This window comes from Procambarus clarkii, unplaced genomic scaffold, assembly GCF_040958095.1.
Source record: "Procambarus clarkii isolate CNS0578487 unplaced genomic scaffold, FALCON_Pclarkii_2.0 HiC_scaffold_139, whole genome shotgun sequence".
NCBI classification, from domain to species: Eukaryota; Metazoa; Arthropoda; class Malacostraca; order Decapoda; family Cambaridae; genus Procambarus; species Procambarus clarkii.
The window spans coordinates 337,503-344,838 of NW_027189172.1; the positions used below are offsets into that span (position 1 = coordinate 337,503).

At 51.2% G+C, this 7,336-nt stretch overlaps 1 non-coding gene across 1 annotated transcript; it reads right to left on the minus strand.

The window, feature by feature from the left end:
- Positions 1-2,115: 2,115 nt before the first annotated feature.
- Positions 2,116-2,193, minus strand: TRNAP-UGG (transfer RNA proline (anticodon UGG)). Its single transcript has one exon. It is a non-coding gene; the product is annotated as a tRNA-Pro (tRNA).
- Positions 2,194-7,336: the final 5,143 nt, after the last annotated feature.

The window sequence follows — 7,336 nt, forward strand, 5'->3', positions numbered from 1 at the left end:
CCGTGTGCCACCACCACCGTGTGCCACCACCACCGTGTGCCACCACCACCGTGTGCCACCACCACCGTGTGCCACCACCACCGTGTGCCACCACCACCGTGTGCCACCAACACCGTGTGCCACCAACACCGTGTGCCACCAACACCGTGTGCCACCAACATCGTGTGCCACCAACACCGTGTGCCACCAACACCGTGTGCCACCAACACCGTGTGCCACCACCACCGTGTGCCACCACCACCGTGTGCCACCACCACCGTGTGCCACCACCACCGTGTGCCACCACCACCGTGTGCCACCACCACCGTGTGCCACCACCACCGTGTGCCACCACCACCGTGTGCCACCACCACCGTGTGCCACCACCACCGTGTGCCACCACCACCGTGTGCCACCATCACCGTGTGCCACCACCACCGTGTGCCACCACCACCGTGTGCCACCAACTCCGTGTGCCACCAACACCGTGTGCCACCACCACCGTGTGCCACCACCACCGTGTGCCACCAACACCGTGTGTCACCAACACCGTGTGCCACCACCACCGTGTGCCACCAACACCGTGCACCGCCACCCAGTGCTCAGCGCGGGCCAATTCCTCCCTTGTGTGTGTGAACCCTCACTCGCCACCCTGCTGTGTTAACGCTACGGGCGACCCCGTGCTGTATGATACGTCGCACCTACCACCTGGTTTATCCCTGCATGTCTCCCTTGTAACCACGTGCTGTCTAAGGTCCTTGTGAGAGTCGACGCCGCCACCTTGTGTGTCATCATTACTCGGAAGTGTAATGATCACACACAGATAGGTACACATGGTCAACGTCGACGCTGGTAGACGTGGTCAACGTCGACGATGATAGACATGGTCAACGTCGACGCTGGTAGACGTGGTCAACGTCGACGCTGATAGACATGGTCAACGTCGACGCTGGTAGACGTGGTCAACGTCGACGCTGATAGACATGGTCAACGTCGACGCTGGTAGACGTGGTCAACGTCGACGCTGGTAGATGTGGTCAACGTCGACGCTGGTAGACATGGTCAACGTCGACGCTGGTAGACGTGGTCATCGTCGACGCTGGTAGACATGGTCAACGTTGACGCTGGTAGACGTGGTCAACGTTGACGCTGGTAGACACGGTCGACGCAGATAGACACGGTCGACGCAGATAGACACGGTCGACGCAGATAGACATGGTCGACGCAGATAGACACGGTCGACGCAGATAGACACGGTCGACGCAGATAGACACGGTCGACGCAGATAGACACGGTCGACGCAGATAGACACGGTCGACGCAGATAGACACGGTCGACGCAGGTAGACACGGTCGACGCAGATAGACACGGTCGACGCAGGTAGACACGGTCGACGCAGGTAGACACGGTCGACGCAGGTAGACACGGTCGACGCAGGTAGACACGGTCGACGCAGGTAGACACGGTCGACGCAGGTAGACACGGTCGACGCAGGTAGACACGGTCGACGCAGGTAGACACGGTCGACGCAGGTAGACACGGTCGACGCAGGTAGACACGGTCGACGCAGGTAGACACGGTCGACGCAGGTAGACACGGTCGACGTTGTAACAGGTGAACCACTAAAGTATTCACGAGTCAATAGTTTGTTCAATAATGAAGAGATTTGGAACCTCGTGTGTGTTCAGATGGATTTGATCATGGTTACCCGCGGTATACCTGGCGTATACTCTTAGTATACCTGGCGTACAGTATACTCGGAGTATACCTGAAGTAGGTTCTGGAAAGTCTACTGCCCCACAACCCGATCTGGGGCCAGGCTCATCGTGTGATTACTTGATCAATCAAGGCTGTTGCTTGGAGCTGCCTGCAGGCCCTCGTATCCATTATAACCCGGCTGGTCCGCCACTTCCTGCCTGGCTTTCTCCTAAATCTCTTCATGTAAATGTTGAGGATCTGCAAATTTCGTTCACTATATTCCAGAATTAGTTACGTTTTAAATTATGTGCATCATACTGATTTGCTACTTAAAATTAAGTCTTATGATGTCTCCTATGTTTAATAGTGCATTTCTTAATGTTGGTAAAATGTAAGCAATTAATTTTACAGTATAATTAACTTGCTCTGGAAGGAAAATATTGAGGGCCTGTCCGGGAGTTGAACCCGGGACCTCCTGCACCCAAAGCAGGAATCATACCACTAGACCAACAGGATGGGAGTCGCCGCTCTGCTACCGGAGGGCGCTGACGTTCGGCCAGGGCTGTCAGTGTTGACCTGTAACTGCTGCGTGGTGGTCGTCTTGTTGACGGTGTGGTGCGGCCATTGGCCGGGGCCTGGCGGGTGTCATGGCGTCGACTAGTGGTGGCCGTGTTCGCCGGGTCGACACCGCCCGACTTGATTTCTCGGCCCCCGTTGACTGGCCCTTGGTGGAGGTTGCCCTTATGGACGTCATGCGTGTGGAGTACCAAGATCTCTACAGTGTTGAGAAACTTTCCCCTACCCGGGTGGCGGTGACGTTCTCCTCGGCGCAGGTGTATCAGCTGTTTGTGCGTCGATGGGGTACACGGACGCATGTACTTCCAGGTTCTGCTGTGACGGTGGAGGTCTCCGATCCGTGGGGCCCCCTGACGTATGTGAGCGTTCATGGTGCGCCGGTGCAGTTTCCTGAGGATGAGCTGTCCGCCGCGTTCCGTCGGTATGGTGAGGTGGTGGGGCAGCGTCATGCCTGTCTGCTTAGTGGGCGCCTGAAGGGGCTCCGTATGGGTGCCCGTACTTTGCGCATGCGGCTCTCTGGGGCTATTCCCTCTCGGGTGGCTGTGTGTGGGTTTTATGTGCGTGTGTTCTACCAGGGGCAGACTCGCTCCTGTTTCCGGTGTGGTGAGGTAGGCCATTTCGCTGCAGCTTGCCGTGCCCCTCGCCCGGAGGACCCATCAGTTTTCCATGCGGATGATTTTCCACTTCTGCCGGAGGCTGGGGCGCCCCCAGTGGGCCCGGGCTCTGTGGGTGTGCCTCTGGAGGCGTCGTCCCCAGCTGTCCCTACCTCTCCGTCTGCTGCTGGGTCCTCTGCTCTGTCTGTTGACTCTGATGCTCTCGCGGCTCCTACTTCGGGTGCGCCTCTGCTGGTGGCGGCGGAGGTACATCGCGACCCAAGTGTCTCCTTGCAATCCGACGTGTGTGGTGTGGTGCCGGCGGGCGACCCGTGTGCAGTGGCCAGTGTGCTTCCCGAGGCCAGGGGCTGTGTTGTTACTGTGTCTCCTGACGGCCAGCCTAGCGGTGTTCCTGATGCTGGTGCCGTGGCGCAGCCGCCTGCTGTCGCTTGTGCTGTGCCTCCTGTGGTTGCATTGGGCTCTTCTGTTCCTCGACGAAAGCGCGCTCCGAGGGATCGGTCGCACAGCAGGGGCCCCCCTGGGAAGAGGATCGAGGCTTCGGGTGGTGTGCCTTTGGCTGGTGCTCCTCCCTCCGCTTCTCCAGTGGTTCCTCCTCCCCCTTCGGAAGCGGGATCTGGGGATGAGCGGGGCATTGAGCGTGGTGTCGGGCTCGGGGCGGCGGAGGCAGGGGAAAAACTGTGGATGGTGTCCTCGACGCCTGGGGCGCCCTCTTCGTATGGTGTCTCCCCTGTGATTTTGAAGGCGGTTCCTGGCCGGTCGTCTTCCAGGGTGCGGCAGGGGGTTGAGCCTGGTGGTGTGGATGTGGCTCCCGCTGCGGGTGCGGTTGTGTCCCCTGGGGGATGCGTTGGGTTGGGGGTGTCCTGAGGTTCTCCCGATGGCGCCCTCTGTTGTCTGTGCGTCTTTGCATGTTCGTGGTTTAAATGATCTTGGGGTCCAGTTGGGCCTGTTGGATGGTGTGTGTGTGTGTGTGTGTGTGTGTGTGTGTGGTTGTTTTGTTTCTGTTGTGGTTGCTCCCGTGGGTGTGTTCGTTTGGGTGTGCTTGTGTGTGGGTGTGGTTTTTATGTTTTCCCTGGCTCCTGCGTGGGCCTTTTTGTTTGCCTTGTATGGGTTTTATGGTTTGTGCATTTTTGTTCTTTATGGTATGTATGCTTATATGCTCCTATGTCTTTGGAGCGTGCCTCTTCTGTATTTTGTGATTTTCTGTGTGGGGGTTGGGGTGCCCGGGTTTATGTTTTGTCCTCCCCCCTCCCCCCCTTTTCATGTACTACTGTTCCTGTGTTATGAGTGTTCTTTTTGCCATTACTGATTGTTATTTCTCTTTTTATGTGCCATGTACTTTGCCTTGGGCTATTTATGTATTATTTATCTGTTCTTTCTTGATTTGTGTTTTGTGTTCTGCCTTTGTATTATGTCTTTTTAATTATGCATGAGGACACGGAGTAAGAAACGAGAATTGTACTCAGTTATTTCTGTTTGACTTTCAATGTTCTGTATTTCCATGTTTTTTGTTTAATGTAGTTTTGTAATTTTGCCTCTTAGGGGTTTCGGAGGCCTGTTGTTCTGTACTTTTATGCACCTGTGTTTGGGTTGTTGGGCTGGGCTTGTATGTGCGTTCTCCTTTAGTATTTCTGTACTTAAGGTTGTGTGGATGTGCCTATGTTTTATGTTATTTCTATTGTGTGCTATTTATGTCATGTTCTGTTTTTTGTGGTAAATACTGTCCCCGTTTCTGGGTTCTCTTTTTTTTGTGCCTTGTGTCATGTGTTTTATTTCTTGATTTTTGTTGGGTATGTTTAGTGTATCCGTGGTTTACTTCCTTTGTTATGTTGTCCTGTGTATGTTCTTAACTTGTTCTTTCGGCGGGTGTCTGTTTTGTACATTGTGTATTCTTTTATAAAAAAAAAAAAAAAAAAAAAAAAAACTAGACCAACAGGCCGAGGATATTTGAGTTTAGTTACGTTATTTAAATAACCTTTTTAGAATTAAATATGCCTATTGAAAATTACCAGAGCCTGTCCGGGATTCGAGCTCGGGAGGCGAGTATTTAAAGCAGGCAATTTTTTTCTTGAGCAAAGCATAGTTTTCAACATGCGATCAATCAACTGGTAAACATTGCACACTTCCTTGTCGTTTGTAGTGAATCTGCCTTCCTGTATCCTCAATTTAATTACCTGTTCATACACTGTTGGTTTTTCTCCTGATGTGGCTGTGCAGCAATTTAGGTTGAGTCTTTGCCTTGCTTGCTATGTCATTTTCGTATTGCCCTTCTGCCTCTCTTCTCACCTTGACGTATTCATTTTTGTTACTCCGGTATCTTTCTCTGTTCTCAAGTGTCCTGTTATTTGTATAGTTTCTCCGCACTTTTGTATTCTGTTGCCTTGCTAGATAAGATCTCTAATTAATACATGGGATTCTCATCTGCATTTCGTTTTTTTTCCTTTCGGACTGGGCCAAACTTGTCTGCTGCCTATTTAAACTTCTTAGTGATGTAATCCATCGTATCTTGGGCTGTCATTCCCCTGAGATTTCCCATGTTATATCTGTTAGGAATTTTCTTATCTCCTAGTACTTTCCCATTTTGGAATGCTGGCTTTTTGTTTTCAGGTCCCTTTCTTGAGTACATTTGGTTCTTCGACCAAATACTCAAACGTGATTACTCTGTGGTCGCTTATTCGTACTGGGGTCTCGAAACCATTTTCTCTTAAGTCGGAGTCGTTCAGAGTGAAGACTAGGTCGAGTCTCGCTGATTATCGATTATCGTTTCCTCTCATTCTTATGCGGCCTCTGACATGCTGGCTTAAAACGTTTTATCGCCACCTACAATAGTTTAGTTCTCTATGTTTCCTCACCTCTGTGTGGTTTCTTGTTCTCCCAGTCTATCCTTCCGTGATTGAAGTCCCCTATGATGATGATCCTCCCATTGTCATGGTGCCTGTAATGTAGTCTCTGGAGTGTGTGAATGTGTGTGTGTGCGTACTCACCTAGTTGTGCTTTCGGGGATTGAGCTCTGGCTCCTTGGTCCCGCTTCTCAACCGTCAATCAACTGATGTACAGATTCCTGAGCCTACTGGGCTCTTACACCTCTACATTTGAACATATCTACATGTGTGTGTGTGTGTGTGTGTGTGTGTGTGTGTGTGTGTGTGTGTGTGTATATTCACCTAGTTGTGTTTGCGAGGGCTGAGCTTTGTTCTTTCGGCCCGCCTCTCGGCTGTCAATCAACTGTTTACTAACTACTTTTTTTCTCCACACCATACACACACACACACACCCCAGGAAGCAGCCCGTGACAGCTGACTAACTCCAAGGTACCTATTTACTGATAGGTAACAGGGGCATTCAGGGTGAAAGAAACTTTGCCCATTTGTTTCTGCCTGGTGCGGGAATCGGACCCGCGCCACAGAATTACGAGTCCTGCGCGCTATCCACCAGGCTACCAGGCCCCCTTAATGTGTGCGTGTGTGTGTGTGTGTGTGTGTGTGTGTGTGTATGTGTGTGTGTGTGTCTGTGTGTGTGTGTGTGTACTCACCTTATTGTGCTTGCGGGGGTGAGCTTTGGCTCTTTGGTCCCGCCTCTCAACTATCAATCAACTGGTGTACAGATTCCTGAGCCTACTGGGCTCTATCATATCTACATTTAAAGCTGTGTATGGAGTCAGCCTCCACCATATCTCTGCCTAATGCATTCCACCTGTTAACTACTCTGACACTGAAAAAGTTCTTTCAAACGTCCCTGTGGCTCATTTGGATACTCAGTTTCCACCTGTGTCCCCTTGTTCGCGTACCGCCAGTGTTGAATAGTTTATACTTGTCTACTCTGTCAATTCCCCCTGAGGATTTTGTAGGTGGTGATCATGTCTTCCCTCACTCTTCTGTCTTCCAGTGTCGTAAGGTGCATTTCCCGCAGCCTTTCCTCGTAACTCATGCTACTTAGATCTGGGACTAGTCTAGGGGCATACCCCTGAACTTTTTCCAGCTTCGTCTTGTGCTTGACAAGGTACGGGCTCCATGCTGGGGCCGCATACTCCAGGATTGGTCTTACGTATGTGGTGTACAAGATTCTGAACGATTCCTTACACAGGTTCCTGGAGGCTGTTCTGGTGTTAGCCAGCCTCGCATATGCTGCAGACGTAATTCTTTTTATGTGGGCTTCAAGAGACAGGTTTGGTGAGATATCAATTCATAGATCTTTCAGTTTTTTCCGTTGCATTAAGTACTTCATCTCCTATTGTGTATCTTGTGTCTGGCCTCCAGTTTCCACCGCCTAGTTTCATTACTTTGCATTTACTCAGGTTAAACTTTAGCAGCCATTTGTTGGACCATTCATTCAATCTAAGTCGTCCTGTAGCCTCCTATTATCATCCTCTGTTTCAATCCTCCTCATAATTTTTGCATCATCAGCAAACATGGAGAGACACGAATCTATACCCTCTGGGAGATCATTTACATATATCCGAAACCGTATAGGTT